This window comes from Heterocephalus glaber, unplaced genomic scaffold, assembly GCF_053883595.1.
Source record: "Heterocephalus glaber isolate CG9 unplaced genomic scaffold, H.glaber_assembly_v1.0 deba00001429, whole genome shotgun sequence".
NCBI classification, from domain to species: domain Eukaryota; kingdom Metazoa; phylum Chordata; class Mammalia; order Rodentia; family Bathyergidae; genus Heterocephalus; species Heterocephalus glaber.
Window position 1 is genome coordinate 24,225,713 of NW_028258294.1, and position 17,972 is coordinate 24,243,684.

Consider the following 17,972-nt stretch of genomic DNA (forward strand, 5'->3'; position numbering starts at 1 on the left):
CAATGGCAATCTTGAAGGTAACACCTTGAAGATAAATCTTTTCTTGTTGTTGGGAAGTCTTATCTGTAAGGAGAGTAAGGTAAGAGAGAGCACCCATGATACTGATAACTGGAGGGAAGACTTAGCAGGAAGTCACTTCTTCAGAATTAAAGGCTTATATCTGTTTATTTCCATAATATTAATTCACTGGAATGAACTTTGTTCTTTTAATCCAGGAGATTGTCATCTGAATAACTTGGAATATACAAGGTTGGTGTACTTCTCCTATACTGTATGGAGATGTGGGGGGAAGTAAAATAGAAAGAATGAAAGGAAACTAATACAGAAGACTGAGCTCAGGTTCTTCCATGCTTCAAAGAAATGTCCACTCAGAATGAAAGGAGTGGGATGGAGACTTATGCTTTCCTTTCTCCATTCACAGTCTTAGCAGTGGCGCACAACAGCCTCTTTGTAACCTCTAATTAACTGCATCATTGCAATTAATTAATATACCACTTACATCTGTTCAAATGGGGGCTCAGATTAAACTGGAAGCTTTCTCCTCTCTGTGCCTTTCAAAGATAGTTTATTAATGTATTTTGATTTTTTTATTTCGTTTCAAAAGCCTTAATTTTAAACTACATTAAATTGTTATCTACTTAATGTGTCTAGCACAGTACCGAGATTATAGTTCTTCAAAACTTGCCCTGTGATTTAAGTAGGCAAATTTTCAATAAATATAATTTGATAATTTTATTTTTTATTTCTAAATTCATTGTCCAGACCAAACGTACATCTTTTTGGAAGACTTTAAGCAGAACTAATTTATCAAAGCCTTTATAACTTCCTCTCTAAATTCATTTGGAATATTCTAAGTACTATACTTTTTGGTTCTTCGTTTCCTTTACTAGTCACTTATTCTCACATGAGGCATGCTTCAAACAACACCTGAACCACACAAATGTCAGGATTCTCGATGTCACCTATTCTGTGGCACACAATAGTTTTCCCTGGTTATATTTCTTGCTTCACATAGTTGCAAGTGACAAACTGGGTCACAGATACAGTATTATCCATCACCATCAGACAGGATAATGATACTTGATCTCCTAAATAAGGCCAGTTCAAAGAACGTGTAAAGTTTTACAGAGAATAGAGAAGCATGCTAAATCCTGTAATTGAACCTGTGAATCTGCAAGAATCATTCACAATAGAGGGGCTTCCTCAGGTCATAGGCTATTCCTGCTGAAGGTAAAAAATATACCATATATGCTTGCCGTCCCTAAGTTGGAAAATCAAGCCCAAGTAATTACACTCTTGGAATAGAATAACTTCTAGGTCTTGGTGAATCCTATTAAAGTAATTACTTTGTTGATCAAAATATGTCAGTGTTTTAATTAATTTTCGGTTAGAATACCAGTAGTCATGTGATGGTATGTATCATACCAGACTTTCTTCTGGTCCACTTGTTGACTAGCTAGACCAACTTTTTGGTTAATAGAATATTTCAACTAAGAATCACGCTGGGGGGGGGTACATTGAACATATTAAGGGTACAAACTAGGGATCATATGCCCCAGACTGACTAAGAAATAGTCACACAAATCTATTTATTTATTTATTTATTTTTCCTTAAATTCTTTTATTGGTACATTTTAGGTATACAAAACAATTACATTTCTCATTGGGAACTTGTACGTTTACATGATGCATCTTGGTTCTTATTTTTTCCCCATTCCTAGCCCTCCCTTCACCCCCTCTACCCTTCCCTATTTACAAAGACTTTATTTCCATTTTGTCCATTTTTCATCATTTTTCCTTTTCCTTCTTTCCTTTACCCAGCCCCTCCCACTGCCCCTACCCCTTTGGAACTTTTCTTCCTATTTTGCATTATCGATTATTTTTTCTAATCATTGGTACATTTTCGGTATACAATATAATGACATTCAGCATTGGAAATTTGCACCTTTACATAATCTCTCTTGGTTCTTATTTTCCCCCCTTCCCCTGCCTTCCCTTCAACCCCTCCATCCCTCCCTATTTACAAAGACTTTGTTTCCATCTTTTCATTTTCTCATATTAATTCCATTCCCTTCTTTCCTTTCCCTTACTCCTCCTATTTCCCCTTCCCCTTTGCTCCCTTTCTTCCTATTTCACAATATCTATTATACCTTTTAGTCCTTATTTACACTTTCAGTTTCTCACACCAGAGAAACTATTCAGTATTTACACGTGTGTCCTATTTATTTCACTTAAGAGTATTGCCTCAATGTGCATCCATTTAGCTATAAATGTCTCCAATTTCTCATTTTTTATGGCTGAGTAGTGCTCCATTTTATAAAAAAACCACATTTTCTTTATCCAGTCTCCAGTTGATGGGCACTTGGGCTGTTTCCAAGTTTTAGCTATTACAAACTGTGCTGTTATGAGCATGGATGCACATATATCACTGTGGTATGAGTCTTCCAATTCTTTGGGGAAGATACCCAGCAGTGGAATAGCGGGGTCAAATGGGACTTCCAGTCCTAGTTCTTTGAGGTATCTCCATACTGATTTCTACAGTGTTTGCACCAGTCTACACTCCCACCAGCAGTGGAGCAGGGTTCCTCTTTCCCCACAGCCCCACCAGCATTTGTTATTGGTTGATTTCATGATAGCAGCCATTCTTTCTGGAGTGAAGTGGAATCTCAGCATTGTTTTCATTTGCATCTCTCGAATGACCAGTGATGTTGAACATTTTTTCATGTATTTATTTACTATTTCCACTTCTTTGTCTGAGAAATGTCTGTTCATTTCAGATGCCCATTTTTGGATTGGGTTTTTAAATTTGGGAGGTCTGATCTTTTTAAGTTCTTTATAGATTCGAGATAGTAGGCCTTTGTCTGAGGAAAAGCAGGTGAAGATTTTTTCCCACATTGTGGGTTGTCTCTTCACACTGCTGGTGGTTTCTCTTGCTGTGCAGAAGCTTTTTAATAAGAAGAGACCCCACTTGTTGGCTGTTTGTGCTAGTTCACGGGCAACTGAGGTTTTGTTCATAAAATCTTTTCCTACACCGATGTCTTCAAGGGTTCTACCTAACCTCTGTTCCAACTGGTTCAGGGTTTCTATTTTAATATTTAGATCTTTAATCCATTTTGATTTTAGTTTAGTGCATGGTGAGAGATACAGGTCTAGTTTTAATCTTTGGCAAGTTGAAGCCCAATTTTTCCAGCACCATTTATTAAAGAGGCTATCTTTCCTCCGGTGAGGGTGTTTGGCTCCTTTGTCAAAGGTGAGATGGCTGAGTGCATCTGGCGTTGTTTCTGCATCTTCTAATCTGTTCCACTGGTCCTCAAGTCTGTTTCTTTGCCAGTACCATGCTGTTTTTATCACAGTGGCTTTGTAGTATGGTTGCAGGTTGGGGATTGTGATACCCCCGCCATGTCTCTGTTACCTAGAATTGCTTTTGCTATTCTGGGTCTCTTCTTGTTCCAAATGAATTTTTGGATTGTTTTCTCAAGGTCTATGAAGTATGCTGCTGGGATCTCAATTGGAATTGCATTGAATCTATATAGCAGTTTTGGAAGTGTGGCCATTTTCACTATATTAATTCTTCCTCCCAGGAGCAGGGGATGTCTATCCATTTTCTGATATCATCTTCAATCTCTCTTTTCAGAGTGCTATAGTTTTCAGAGAAGAGGTCTCTGATTTCTTTCATTAGGTGGATTCCTAGTTATTTCCGTTTTTTGGATGCTATTGTGAAAGGAATTGTTTGCCCTATTTCTCTCTCAGTGAGTCTGTCATTGGTGTAGAGGAAAACTATTGAATTTCGTGTGTTGACCTTGTAACCAGCTACTTGACTGAATTTGGTTATTAAGTCTAGAAGACTTTTGGTGGAGTTCTTGGGGCCTTCTATATACAGTATCATGTCATCTGCAAATAATGACAATTTGACTTCTTCATTTCCTATCTTTATTCTTTTTATTTCTTTCTCTTGTCTAATTGCTGTGGCTATTGTTTCCAGAACTATATTGAACAAGAGTGGTGATAGTGGACATCCTTGTCTTGTTCCTGATTTTAGTGTGAAGGATTTCAGTTTTTGACCATTTAGTATGATATTGGCTGTTGGTTTTTTCGTAGATGGCTTTTATCAGTTTGAGGTAGAGACCATCTATTTTGTAGGGGTTTTTTTTATCATAAATGCATGTTGGATTTTGTCAAATGCTTTTTCTGCATCTATGGAGACAATCATATGGTTTTTTGTCCTTGGCTCTATTGATATAGTGTATTACATTGATTGATTTGCATATGTTGAACCATCCGTGCATCCCTGGGATGAATCCCACTTGATCAGGGTGTATGATCTTCTTGATGATCTTCTGCATTCTGTTTGCCAGTATCTTATTAAGGATTTGTGCATCTATGTTCATTAGTGAGATTGGCCTATAGTTCTCCTTTTCGGTTGGGTCTTTCTCTGCTTTGGGGATCAAGGTGATGCTTGCTTCCAGGAATGAATTTGGGAGTATTGCTTCCCTTTCAATTTCATTGAAGAATTTAAAGAGTAGTGGCAGCAGTTCCTCTCTAAATGTCTTGTAGAATTCAGCAGTGAGGCCATCAGGGCCTGGGCTTTTCTTAGTTGATAAGTTTTTAATTATGGTTTCAATTTCATTGGTTGATATTGGGTTGTTTAGAATTTTTAGGTCTTCTTCCTTCAACTTTGGTAATTCATATGTATCTAGGAATCTGTCCATTTCTTCTGTGTTGTCCATCTTATTGGCGTATAGGTTCTGGAAGTAGGTATTGATGATCCTCTGGATTTCTGCTGGGTCTGTTGTAATTTCACCCTTTTCATTCCTAATTGCATGGATTTGGGCCTTTTCTTTCCTTTTTCTGATAAGGTTGGCTAAGGGTTTGTCAATTTTGTTGATTCTTTTGAAGAACCAACTCTTGGCTTCATTGATTTTTTTGTATCATTCTCTTAGTCTCCATTGCATTGATTTCTCCTCTGATCTTTATAATTTCCTCCCTTGTATGAGCTTTGGGGTTGTCGTGCTCTTCTTTTTCTAGAAGCTTGAGGTTCAGCATCAGGTTGTTTAATTTGGCTGGTTCTGTTTTCCTAATATGCTTATTCACTGCTATGAATTTCCCTCATAAGACTGCTTTCATTGTGTCCCATAGATTCTGATATGTTGTATTGTCATTGTCATTTAATTGAAGGAACTGTCTGATTTCTTCTTTAATTTCCTGTGACCCATTGGTTATTCAGAAGTGTGTTGTTCAATTTCCATGTGATTATGAAATTTTTTGAGTTTCTTTTGCTATGGATCTCCAATTTCATCGCACTATGGTCTGATAATATATAGGGGATAACTTCAATTCCTTTGCATTTACTTAAACATGTTCTATGAGCGAATATGTGGTACATTTTAGAGAATGACCCATATGCAGCTGAAAAGAATGTGTATTCTGATTTTGTGGGGTGGAACACTCTAAACTTCTGTTAAGTTCATTTGTTCAAGAGTTTGATTGAGTTCTAGTATTTTGTTGTTTATTTTTTGTCTAGTTGATCTATCTATTTGTGACAGTGGGGTATTGAGGTCCCTCACTGCTATTGTATTAGTGCATATATGACTTTTCATGTCTGTTAGTAGTTGTTTTATATAGTTGGGCACACTAGTGTTTGGTGAATAGATATTTATGATTGTCATCTCTTCCTCTTGGATTCTTCCCTTTACAAGGATGTAGTGTCCTTCTTCATCTCTCTTAATCAGTGTTGGTTTGAAATCTACTTGATCTGCAAAGAGGATAGCTACTCCTGCTTTTTTTCGGGTTCCTGTCACATGGAGTATGGTTTTACACCCTTTAACTTTCAGTCTATGAGTTTCCTTTTGAATGAAGTGTGTTTCTTGTATGCAGCATATGGTTGGATTTTGCTTCTTGACCCATTCTGCCAGTCTGTTTCTTTTGATTGGTGAATTGAGACCTTTAACGTTGATGGTTATAACTGAAACGTATTGACTTATCATTGCCATGATATTTTCTTTTTGTTGGGTTCTCCCCTTTACATTTAATTTCTTGTCATGCCAGATGGGTTCATTCTGCTTTGCTTCCTGGGGTTGTGATCCTCAATGTCTGTTCCTAGGCTATTGTGTAAAATTCTTTGGAGTGCTGGTTTGGTATTCATGAAGTTCCTAAGGTGCTCTTTGTCATGAAAATTTCTTATTTCTCCATCAATCTTGAAAGATAGTTTTGCAGGGTACATCAATCTGGGTTGGAGGCTGTTTTTTTTTAGGGCTTGGAATATGTCACTCCAAGCTCTTCTTGCCTTGATGGTTTGTGTTGAGAAGTCTGCTGTGATTCTGATGGGCTTTCCTTTGTATGTGATTTGTTTCTTTTCTCTGACTGCTTGTAGAACTTTTTTCTTCTTTTGAGTTTCTGGAATCTTAACAATTATATGCCTATGTGTAGGTTTTTTTTGATCAAGGCTATTTGGAGTCCTATATGCCTCACTTATCTGTATGTGAATTTCTTTTGCCCTGCTTGGGAAGTTTTCTGCCATTACTTCTGCAAAGAGTTTTTTTTATGTCATCTGCACTCTCTCCTGTTTCTTCATTGACTCCAATCACTCTTATGTTATTCTTCTTTGCATCACCTAGCAGCTGCTGGATTGATTTCTCATGTTTCTTTATAATTTTGAAACAATTTTTTTTTCATGGTCATTAATTGCAATCTTATCTTCTATATGTGAAATTCTATCCTCACATTGGCTCATTCTGCTGTGTAGACTTTCAATGGAGTTTTTCATCTCCTGGAAATCTATTTGGATCTGTTTTATGGATTCCATTTGTTTCCTATGTTAGGATTCCATCATGTTCCTGAGCTTCTCTCTAGATTTATTAATCATGTCTTGCAGTAGGAGCACAATTTCTCCTGTTATCTGAGAAATTATTTCTGATTTCATTTTTTCCAGATCCCCTTTTGTTGCCAGTTGAGTGGGTCCAGGTGGTTGAGTGTCAGAGTGTTCCATCTCATTTCCCTTTGGGGTTGCTGTAGGTGATCTGGAAGTCTGGTTTTGAGACTTATTTACGTGTTTTCTCATTTCGACTGGGGATGCGGGGGGTAGGGGGTGCTGTTGGAGCCCAGGCAGCTCACCTCCTCTGAGCTGGGAGAGGTGGGCCAGGGCCTGGAGCAGTGGTAGGGATGGTGGCCCGAAAGCCCCTTCCTCTGGACCAGGAGTAGTGGGATGGCGGCTCAGAAGCCCCTACCTCTGGGCAGGAATTCTTTAAATGCTGAAAACTTGATTAGCTCCAGTACAGTGATCTGGTGGTCTGGTTTCCTCTGCGTCTTTGTAGTGTGGAACCAGGTGGCTGTACAGAGAAGAGGCCAAAGGACGGGGCGGGGGTGGGGGGATGGTCCAGTGGATTGCTGCTGGGGTGCGGGCTGATTCGGTGTTTTCAGCGTGACTGGCAACCTTGGGGGTGTGTCCACAGACCTGCCTGTCCACAGCGGGCTGATTCGGTGTTTTCAGCACGACTCAGTCACACAAATTTATGACCGCACTAGGTGCAATCCAAGTTTACAATTTATGTAATAGCAGATGCCCTTATACTTATGTTTTGTAAATTAAAATCTTAAGTACTGGAACTCAATATTTTCCCTTAAAACTATATTCTTATCATCTGAAATCTTTAGATGATAAACAGCGAAAGCTATGGAAATTTTAATCTTTCTAACTTTGGTGTAAATATTTGAACATCAAATGATAGATTCTTTACATTTCTGTTCTGTTTCGTTTTAAGGCTAGTTCAACTGCAATGACCCAGTAACCATTTAATGTGTTCCTCTCATAGCTTACCAAATTCCTCTTATAAAACACTACTTTTTAGGTCCTGCATCCATTTCCAATGCAGCCATTCATTCATTCATTCATTCTGGGTTATTTTGATTAATTCATTTAGAGTTAGTTTTGTGCATTCTTTCATACAATAGATGCTTACTGGGTACCTGCCATGTGCCCGGTACTGTTTTAGGGATGATCTTTACTTCTCTATTCTAATTATTACCTTAGTAATTTAAGCAATTGTTTGCCCTTATAGCCTATATATCTCTTTTTAAAGAGGTGTCTTCTATATAGATTTATGTTAACCAGCAATTTTCTAGAAATAGATGATCTGGGCTGGAGAGATGTTTACCCATGTAACTTGTTCTTGGACTCAAACTTTAGTAAAGCTATCATTAACATAAAGTGGATCAGGCTGGGGATTTAGCTCAGTGGTTCCACCGCCTGCCTAGAAAGCATGAGGTCCTGAGTTCGATTCTTGGTACCAAAAACAAAACAAAAAAACATAAAGTGGATCATATGGAATTAGTAGGATGAGAAAATAAAATAAAAACTCAATAGATATTGCAAACAATGTGCAAATCATAAACGAATTCCCAGATTAGTTTAAAAATCATATTTCCTTATGTGTAGGGTTTCCTTTAGAGATGCTTAAAATGTTTTGGAACTAGGTAGAAGGGATAGTTATACATTATGAGTGTGCTAAATGCCCATTGATTTTTTCACTTTAAAATAATTAACTCTGTTATATGACTTATACCCCAATTTTAAATTGTATTTCACTGTCCTTATCATTGTTGATAAAATTATAAATTTATCCATCTTCATCCCAGTAATCTATGGAATAGTACAAATATGAACTGAGTACATCAAGCATAATGCCATTATTAACTCAACCTTCCCAAAACATGAAGCAGGACAATTAAGCCTAAAAGCAGTAAACGTTTGCAAGACACAATCACTATGTTCTGTTCTAATTTCTAAACTGTTTGTTCCACATGACTCTGAATGCTGTGACAAGTAAGGTCTCCACCTGTGGGTGGAGAACAATTCTTAATAAGTATCTAATGATTAGAAGAAGCAAGACTTCCTTGTGGATTGGCCTGAAATAGAGAAAGGTTATTTCTGGGAGAATCAAGTGCAGATTTCAGAGATCTGAGGGAAAAAAATGGCTAGGATTCTGGAATGAGGTTGGGGAAGCATAACAGGTTATTCTCTATAACTAAATATACACTAGAGATGAATCTAGTGGTCCAGATCAGAAGAGATATGTTGATGGTAGTCAATCTGTTTTAGATTTTTGGAGATACGCTGTTACTTTTGCTACATTTGCTAAATGTTACTTTTGCTGATTAAAGAAAACCTGTTTTTCTTTTCATTCATTCTCCCTTTACTGTCCTATCTGAACTCTTGGTATTTTATGTGTTCATTTTATGCATATCATTATTTCAAATTAGAACCCAGACTTTGCTACTGAGGAATCTGAACCTTTCCTTTTTCTGTAAGTGAGTATTCTGATTTATAGATGACAGAATAGGACACCAAGGGAATGTTGAGAAAAGGGCTTTTAAAGAACATGACGCAGAACAGAGACAGCTAGAAAAATGATCTGGAGTGGATTTGGAGGTCAAGGAAAATGCTAATACACAAGGGACCTGAGACCCTAGGGCCATAGGGCAGGATGCAACGCAGGAAGCAGCTACCACTTATGATCAAAGAGGAGGTCATGAGTACGAAATCAGTTTTAGGTTAAAGGTGAAGGGAACACACAAAGAAAGGTCTGTAAATTTATAGAAAGTTATGTTAAAATTAATAATAATTCCAGGGGCAATAAAATAAACATTAGAGAAATAGGTTGATTTGGATGAAGCTGGATTGGATAGGATCAACTTGGAAGGGACTGAAAATAAAGAAGAGGTCAATGGAAGTTTCCCAAGAATGAGATGACAGGGACTGGGATGGGGCTTACGTGGTAGTAAATAATTTCCGGGACAAGAGCTTTGAACCAATCATTCCTCAAATTCCAGATAGAAATGGACTATGATGGTGAGAGAACTTTAATGGGGACTTTGAAACTGACTGCTAATGAATTTTGGCTACTGTTTCTAGAATGAATTGGTACAAAGGCAGCAACCTTTCTGCTTGAGTTCTTACTATTCTGTAAAGTCTCCGTGTCTGAGCAGTACTGGCCTGAGGTTTACAAGTGAAAGTCATAGAAAACAGGTAAAGTATAGAATGGAATGCTATTTTTACAAAAATTAACTTGTCTGATATAGTACAGTAGTTTTGTTTTTGCTCTAATTCTCTGTTTTGTGCTCCCCAATCTCCTCTATTGTCTTTTTCTATAACCCATTCCAAGGCTTAACTCAACTTTACTTCCTTTACAAGATCCTTTGTCCAACCTACCTGCTCTATTTTTCCAAAAGCTATTTTTTGTTGTTGCATTTATTAACCAGTCTCACACAAATGAATATCAAATTATTCACAGTTTTCAAATATTTTAAATTCAGGCTTTCTCTTGATATTATAAACTCCTGGATTTTAAGCCTGTTAGAGACAACATTTCTGACTAAAGTCTCAGCTGAGATTCACTTTGTATGTGACATCTTTCCTCACCCCTCCTCTTATGATTCAGGATGTCTGATGACAGCCTCCTTTAAGCCCCATTTATGCATACAGACCTTTATCTTAATACCTAGAATTCTTTACAGCACATTTTATTCACACACCTCTCTCCTTTAGCTATAAACTCTGTGAAGCTGGTACGCCACCTTCATTATTTTTCTTAAACTCATACACTCTGAGATTCAATTCTTCATACCACTTGGAGATTTTTAAAGTTTAGAAACCACTGAGAGTATTTCCATTTCCTTCAGAGACTACAAAGATCTTAAATGGTGGGCTTTTCATTCTGGCCACCTAAGGGTTATTGAATTGAGGCTCAAGAGAAGTAAGAAGTGTTAAGAGGTCTAAAGTGGAAAAATAGAAATCCTTTGAAATATATGAGTCTGAGAATGAACAGAAAGTACATGAGCTGAGCTAGACAATAAACTGATACAACACAAATATAAAACATTACACATGAAAACATCACTATCCAACATAAGATGTTAGAAAAAAGGGAGAAAAAATTCACTTTTCTTTGTTCTTTTTTATCACCCACATGTCACTCACATACCTTGAGGAGCTGAAAGAACTAAAAGACAGAAGAAAAAAATTCCAGTATTCTATGCTGGGAATACTCAGTATTAACAATGAGATCCAGTTTATTTTAGAAACTCATTTAGACCTATATTTATTACATGGCTTTTGGTTTTTAGTTGAGAAGAATATGGAGTCAACTGGAAAAGAATCCATGATCATTTTTCCTCACTTAATGTACAAAATACCCTCCAAGTAAAAAATATTTCTTTGATACATGACTATAAGAACATAAAACCATTGGAAACTATGTCATTGCTGGTACTCACATCTGGGCAGCTGGCAATGACGTGACTGGCATGGTGGCTCCAGGATGTGCTAAGGATGGTTTTGGAGCTTTGACTCATATATATGGGCTCTTCTAATTTGCATACATAATTACCTAAATACCAAGCAATTACCCACTTTCCTCACATGATGATTTATATGTGTGAGGAATCCCTGCCCTTTGCTAATCTTTCATACCTCCACCCAGAGTTGCATCAAGAAGGACACAGGTACCTGCCAGATGCCTTCTGTTAGATCAAATATAGGGACATATCTGTAGCTTTGGGACTCCGATTTATTATCTCCAGGGTCTTCCCCATGAGCAAATTTTTAAAAATCTTGCTTCATTAAAGAAAAGTGCATTCTGGCATTTCTGTAAAATTATGTATTTCTATCTAGTCTCAGAACAACTTTCCTTTATTTTTATCTCCCTTATAAACTGCTATTTCTCAAATGATTATCTGGAGATCAGAATAATATGGATTGCTTGTTAAAAATGCAAGTTCTAGGGTTTATTCAGAACTACTGAGTCAGAACCACTAGCAGTGTGGGAATCTGCCTTTTCAACAAACACCATAGGACAATATTTAATGCACACTAAGGTTTGGAATCACCACCAAGATTTTTGATGTTCAAATTTTACTGGCCTAAAAAAGCAGCTGTGATCTCATGACACCATAATACAAAAGAAAGGTATTTTTGTGATTACCAAATTCTCAAAATGGATGTTCAGGACAAACTATAATATTCTGGAAATAGAGGAAGCTTCAAATACACTGCCATTAAAGTTAGCTCTTCTTAAATGTTCCTCTCTACGTTATTGAATGCACATAAACTAAGTACAGGACGAAGGCGTGACTCTGTGCTTCTCTGAAGCTTCTCTTAGAATCCTAGAGAATTAGGCTGATATTTATTTGATGGTATTAAAAAATCATTCAGGCAGAGATTGCAAAAACTTCTATTTTACAGAGCTGCTCATTGCATGCCAAAGTCACATCTTCAGTACAAGAAATAGAAATGTACAGTGGGGTTAAGGAGAAGCCAACAAAGACAGAGAAGGGGGAGGAGGAAGAGAAGAGGAAGAGGAAACAGGAAAACAGAAGAGTGAGCAAGTCCATGGCTGAAGGCTGATTCAGCAACCACTGTTCTTGGGAACTATTCCTGCCCGAATAGTCCTCCACGGACTCCTGTTTGAGATCTTGGTGTCTCACAATAATCTATAAATGCACTATCTTATGTAAGTGGTTTTGCTTTTTACCAGATGCAGGCTTTTGCCCCCTCCCTGCCCAAGGACACTCGACAATGTCCACAGACATTTTTAAAATTTTTTTTTGTCCTTGGCTCTATTGATATAGTGTATTACATTGATTGATTAACAACATTTTTTTGGTATGGGGCATCGAACTCGGGACCTTTTGCCAGCGAAGCAGGAACCGGAACCCCTGAGCTAAATCCCCAGCCCACTTTCCCTCCTTTTTTTTTGGTACTGGGGATCGAGTCCTTGCGCTTGTGCAGCAGGCGGCGAAACCACTGAGCTAAATCCCCAGCTCACTTTTCCTCCTTTTTTTAAATAGTCCCATGTGTTAGATTTCCCACAGCTGGAACAAAATACCTGACACAGGTTTACTTTGCTTCATGCTCCATGATCAATTAGCTCCAATGCAGAAACATCTTGGCAGAAAGGCTTGGTAGAGCAAATTAGCTCAGTTGATGTGGTCAGAAAACAGAGCAGGTGAACAGCACTGGAGAACAAAGGGCAAAGGATTATATATAGACCCCAAAGTCACACCTCCATGACCTACCCAGACACACCCGGAAGTGTGTCTTTCTAATCCCTGAGTGCCTCTCAAGCCAATCAGTTTGACAACCCAGCTTAACTGTCACATCCCATCTCAGATCTATTGAATAACTCAATCAACTAATAAAATTCCAAGTAATTCTTGTGGTTATCTTTCATTTACTCTCAAAAGAGATTTTGCTATTTAATTAATACACTTCTTTCTTTCTTTCTTTCTTTCTTTCTTTCTTTCTTTCTTTCTTTCTTTCTTTCTTTCTTTCTTTCTTTCTTCTTTCTTTCTTTCTTTCTTTCTTTTTTTTGCCTCAACTGACTTTCTAAATGTAGCTACTTGAAATGAATCTGTACCCAGTTGGTGGCTGTGATGCATGAGCAATGAGTGAGCTCTCCAGGAGACCAGGGGAGTTGGAAAGCAGGAATAGAAAAGAGGGTCACGTTGTGATGATCTTGGCATGTTTTCATAGGACATGTCTTGTCCTTTGGAAAGGAGGAACTAAGAGACTAGGATGAATATTCTACTTGCTGACACAGTTCAGACTTGCAAAGTCATGTACATAATACCAATACTCAAGTAGAACAGTATAATATTTAGGGTTTTGAATAATTTAATTCACTATTTATTAATATCCCAGGAACATGGGGAGAAGTCACAGGGTAGAAGTGGTACATTCTCCCATTTCCTTACAATATAATAGCTATTATTTACTTATGTGTGTGATATTATTTATTAACACTTTTAATGTGTTTTATCATTAATTCTCATGGTAGTTCTTTGCAGATCTACTAAGTGCTAAGATACCTACTTTTCCACACTTGATACCTCTGAAATTGGGATGTATCATATAGTGGATGATATATCATAGTTACTGTCTGCAAACAACATTTATATTCCAGTTGTCACTGTCTACTTGTGAGCAAACTTGGTTGTTACTTCTAGGAGTGTGAAAATAGCAACATCAAAGTGTGACTTGGATGAAAATCTTGGAGGCAATAGTGGAGATGTCTTTGGCTGAGGCTGAAAGAGCTCAAGTTTGAGCCCTGCTTGGGGAACTTAGCAAGACTTAGTCTCAAAATAAAAAAAACTTTTAAAAGGTGCAGGGATGTAGCTCAGTGTGAAGGCCCTAGGTTCAGTCTCCAGTACTAAAAAAAGAGAAAAAGAAAGAAAAAAGAAACAAGCATCATCAATACTCTTGATGATATAGAGGCCAATATTGCATAGAATGTGGAGACGTTGGTAACTGTGAGTCAAAAGTGATTTAGAGCCAGGGGTGTAGCTCAGTGGCGCTGAGCCTGCCCTGCAAGTGCAAGGTCCTGAGTTTGATTCCCAGTAACCACCCCCCCTGCCGAAGTGATTTAGAAGGCTCTTGGAGGCCAAATTGAGGCATAAATTAAATGATGCATTTTATTAAGATTTTTATTTTTTCCCTGTGCTTCAGGGTGATATATGGCTAAAATCTATATATTTTAAAAGTTTATTTCATAAGCATGAAATAAAAATTCTTCCCTATAAGAAAGCATTATCAATTAACACGGTTTTCTTTTTCTAACTTACATATAAAGCAAAAATGAGTCTTACAAAATACAAATATCAGATTCATTGAAATATAGTCTTATTCCCTTTCTGTCTATGAAGAAAATGATCTTTAAAGATAGGAATATCATGATCAAGGTCACAAAAGTAAGTGTCAGAACTAGATGTGACTTTCATTCTCTCTCATTCCAAAACCTATGCTTATTTTTTCATTGCATCATATTTCTTCTTACTGAGTCTTCCTTAAAAATTGTAGATCTGTCTGTTTATTTTCACTACCTTTTACTGGATATAGAATCAGAGCATTATTTTTATCTTCCTTAGTTCTTTTACAATGTGATCCATGAACTCAATATTTTTTTTATGTTGTATGGGGATGGAGCCCAAAGTTACTCTACCATTGAGCTACATCTCCTGCCTTTTTTTTTTTTTTTGATACCGGGAATCAAACTAGGTAGGCGGTGGCACTACTGTGGTAAATCCCTGGCTCCTGCCCTTTTCACTTTTAAATTTTGAGACAGAATCTTGCTAAGTTCTTCAAGCTGGCCTCAAACTTGCCATTCCCCTGCCTCAGTCTCCTTAATACCTGTGATTATCTGCAACCATGCCAGGCTTCAATATATTTATTGATAAGACTTTTTGTGGAAATAAGATCTGACTCTTCATTTCTACTTTACTAGAACTTGTCAAAAACATTTTTAATGTTTCTTAAAAAAAGAAATAAACATTTCTTAAGCTCCAGTTACGCCAGGAACTATATTTGTTTGGTAGGTATTATTTTCTTCACTTCACAGGTGAGGAAACTGAGTCTCAAAGAGTTTAATTAGAGTTTACTTAACTCATCCAAGGACATAGTGCTACTAGGAAGTGGCAAAGCTAGTATTTTTCTTTTGAATGAGTGTGGATTTCTCTCCCCAGTACACAAAAGCAATAAAATGTATTAACTCATTATTGTAGGATACTATTCAGCCAAAGTTATATTTGTCTGGCAAGGAAGAATTAAATAATGCAAATCTTTCTTTTACATATACTTCTTTTATACTGTTGTATTTGGCATTACACTACAGTGGGGCTGGTTCTTCTCAGGCAAACTCAGACATACAACTGTCCCTGTTAGTGCTCTGAGGCTGATACTTTTGTGGTTACTGATGCTGCATTAGATTTCTCAACCTCACTGTTTCCATTGGGAAAGGAACAATTTCGCTCTGTGCTCCTATTAGATGCATTAGAGATGCCCAGGTATCCCTTAAAGGAAAAAGACAACGAGCCCTTAAAAATATATGCAGAGATTCAGAGTCAGTGGTGGTCCTTCAAGAGTTGACATTGACAGAGAAATAGGATTTATCAACTAATCACTCTACCTCTCATTTTTTCTCTAGCACCTTTCTCTCATTGAACAAATATGTGGTGGGTGCTAGCAACTGTGCAAAGCCCTGGGGGAGTAGATTAGAGATGAGCAAGTCAGCTCCTGTCCTCAGGGATCTTATAGGAGGGAGAAGTACCACTGATCACACCTGATTTTTTATGAGCATCCCAGGAACATGGTGAGGAGTCACTTGGTTTAAGTAGCACATAAGTAATAAATTATGTTAAAATTTACAAGTTATATGAGTTTCTGGGCTTATATTTCATAGAAACCAGACTATTCATTCTGATATAAGTTATCATCAGAGAAAACTAAATAAATATTTACACTTCTAGATTGAAAAACACTTAAAAACATTTATGTAATTAACAAAAGGATTAAGATATGCAGAGCTTACTTATATAAATAGTAAAATTTAAGGAACTGTTAAACAGATTTCAATATTGTATTAGTGCTCAGCAAGATGTGTGAAATGAATTATTATTGCACAGAGCAAGTTAACATACAACAGAATGTGAATAGCCCAACTGTGCTGATGAATCATAATTTTTGTTTCTGTTTATAAAGCATATGAGTCAGGTACTCTGTGATGACTGAAATAAAAGATATGCTGGTAAAGGACACTGAAGTTATTATATGATAAGTGAAGGAATTATGTTTTTTGTTCCATTCTTATTCTACACAAGTCATCACAGAGCTGGAAGCTTTGAGTGAAATGACCAGAGTACAATACAGTAATCTAGTCTTGGTCCTGCTTGTAGGGATATGTGTATAGTATTGTTTATTTGGCAGCTCTCAAGATCAAAAGTGGCCTTGGAAGAGCTGCTTCTGACAGGAGTGTTAAGGATACTGTCAAAGCAGTTCAAGAAGTTTATATGGAGGGCCTACTGTAAGCTCAACATGTCAAATGTGACAAACACATTAATTTCTTCACCTAGTCATGCATCAGATACACCTTGGACCCCATTGTATGAAAGCCAAAATGGAAGGAAGCCAAAATGGAAGGAAGCCAAAATTGCTAAGGACATTAGCTAATAGATAAAGCTTCACTGTGCTAATGTGTTCACAAAGAGGATGCAAAGGCTTAAGAAGTAGAAATGATCAAAGGCCAGAAAAAAGCTTTGTTTATCAATCATGGTGACTTTTTTTTTCCTTTTTGCTGCTATGTGGCTCTTGTAATATTATGATGATGCTTTCTCAGTTATATTGCTTAAAAAATAACAGAATTCATGTTATCTCAAGAAAAATTGTCATGCTAATTATGATAGGAGAGGTTTTCCTCTGGGAAAACTATTATCTGCTCTCAATTCCAATAGCTGACCACATAATTTAAGACATGCTACTTGTGTGAACATATACTTGCTTGGGTGTATAACTCAGGAATATGTACAAAAAATTTATGAAAAGGAAGAAAATGTAAAAGGTTCTCTTAATTTCTTCTATGATCTCAAAACTAAAATATATTTATGCATTAAAAAGTATTTAAATTTCAAAAAACAAGTAATCCAGGCCTTTAGTTTTTGTCTGTATGTAGGTATACTGCCTATTATTTAACTGAGAAACAAAACAACCTGATGTTTTAAAGCATGATTCTTATGACTCATAATTCCTGTTTGATTTTAAATACTATTGTCCAATGATGGCCTCATCAGAATTGTATGAATCATGACCTTGTCTTCCTCATGTCGATTAAGTAGAAGGAGGCCTTCTGGTTTCTCCTGAAAAATAGGTTCCTCTTTGCTGGTCAATATTACCATGACATTTCAACAGGTGATCACATTCCAGTGCAGGGGATGGTGTACTGAGCAAGGAGGCTGAATTAGGGAAAGTAGAATTCTCTCTATCCATGAAATATTCCACAAATATCTCCTCAGTGTAATGTAAGTGCCACAGTCTGACCTTCAAAACTTTACAACTTGCTAGAGGCATAGGAAATGTAAGGGTAAGGCTGAATAAAATGGACCCAGGGAAGAATTTTGATCTTAGAACTTTCAACGTTAATCAAGCCTCCTCT

At 37.0% G+C, this 17,972-nt stretch overlaps 1 protein-coding gene across 1 annotated transcript in view; it reads right to left on the minus strand.

The window, feature by feature from the left end:
• The window catches only part of Exph5 (exophilin 5), a 93,457-nt gene extending 82,168 nt beyond the window's left edge, over positions 1–11,289 (minus strand). The window contains exon 1 of the mRNA XM_087212353.1: positions 11,269–11,289. The gene's annotated coding sequence lies outside the window, so the exon portion shown is untranslated. The remainder of the gene's footprint in view (positions 1–11,268) is intronic.
• Positions 11,290–17,972: the final 6,683 nt, after the last annotated feature.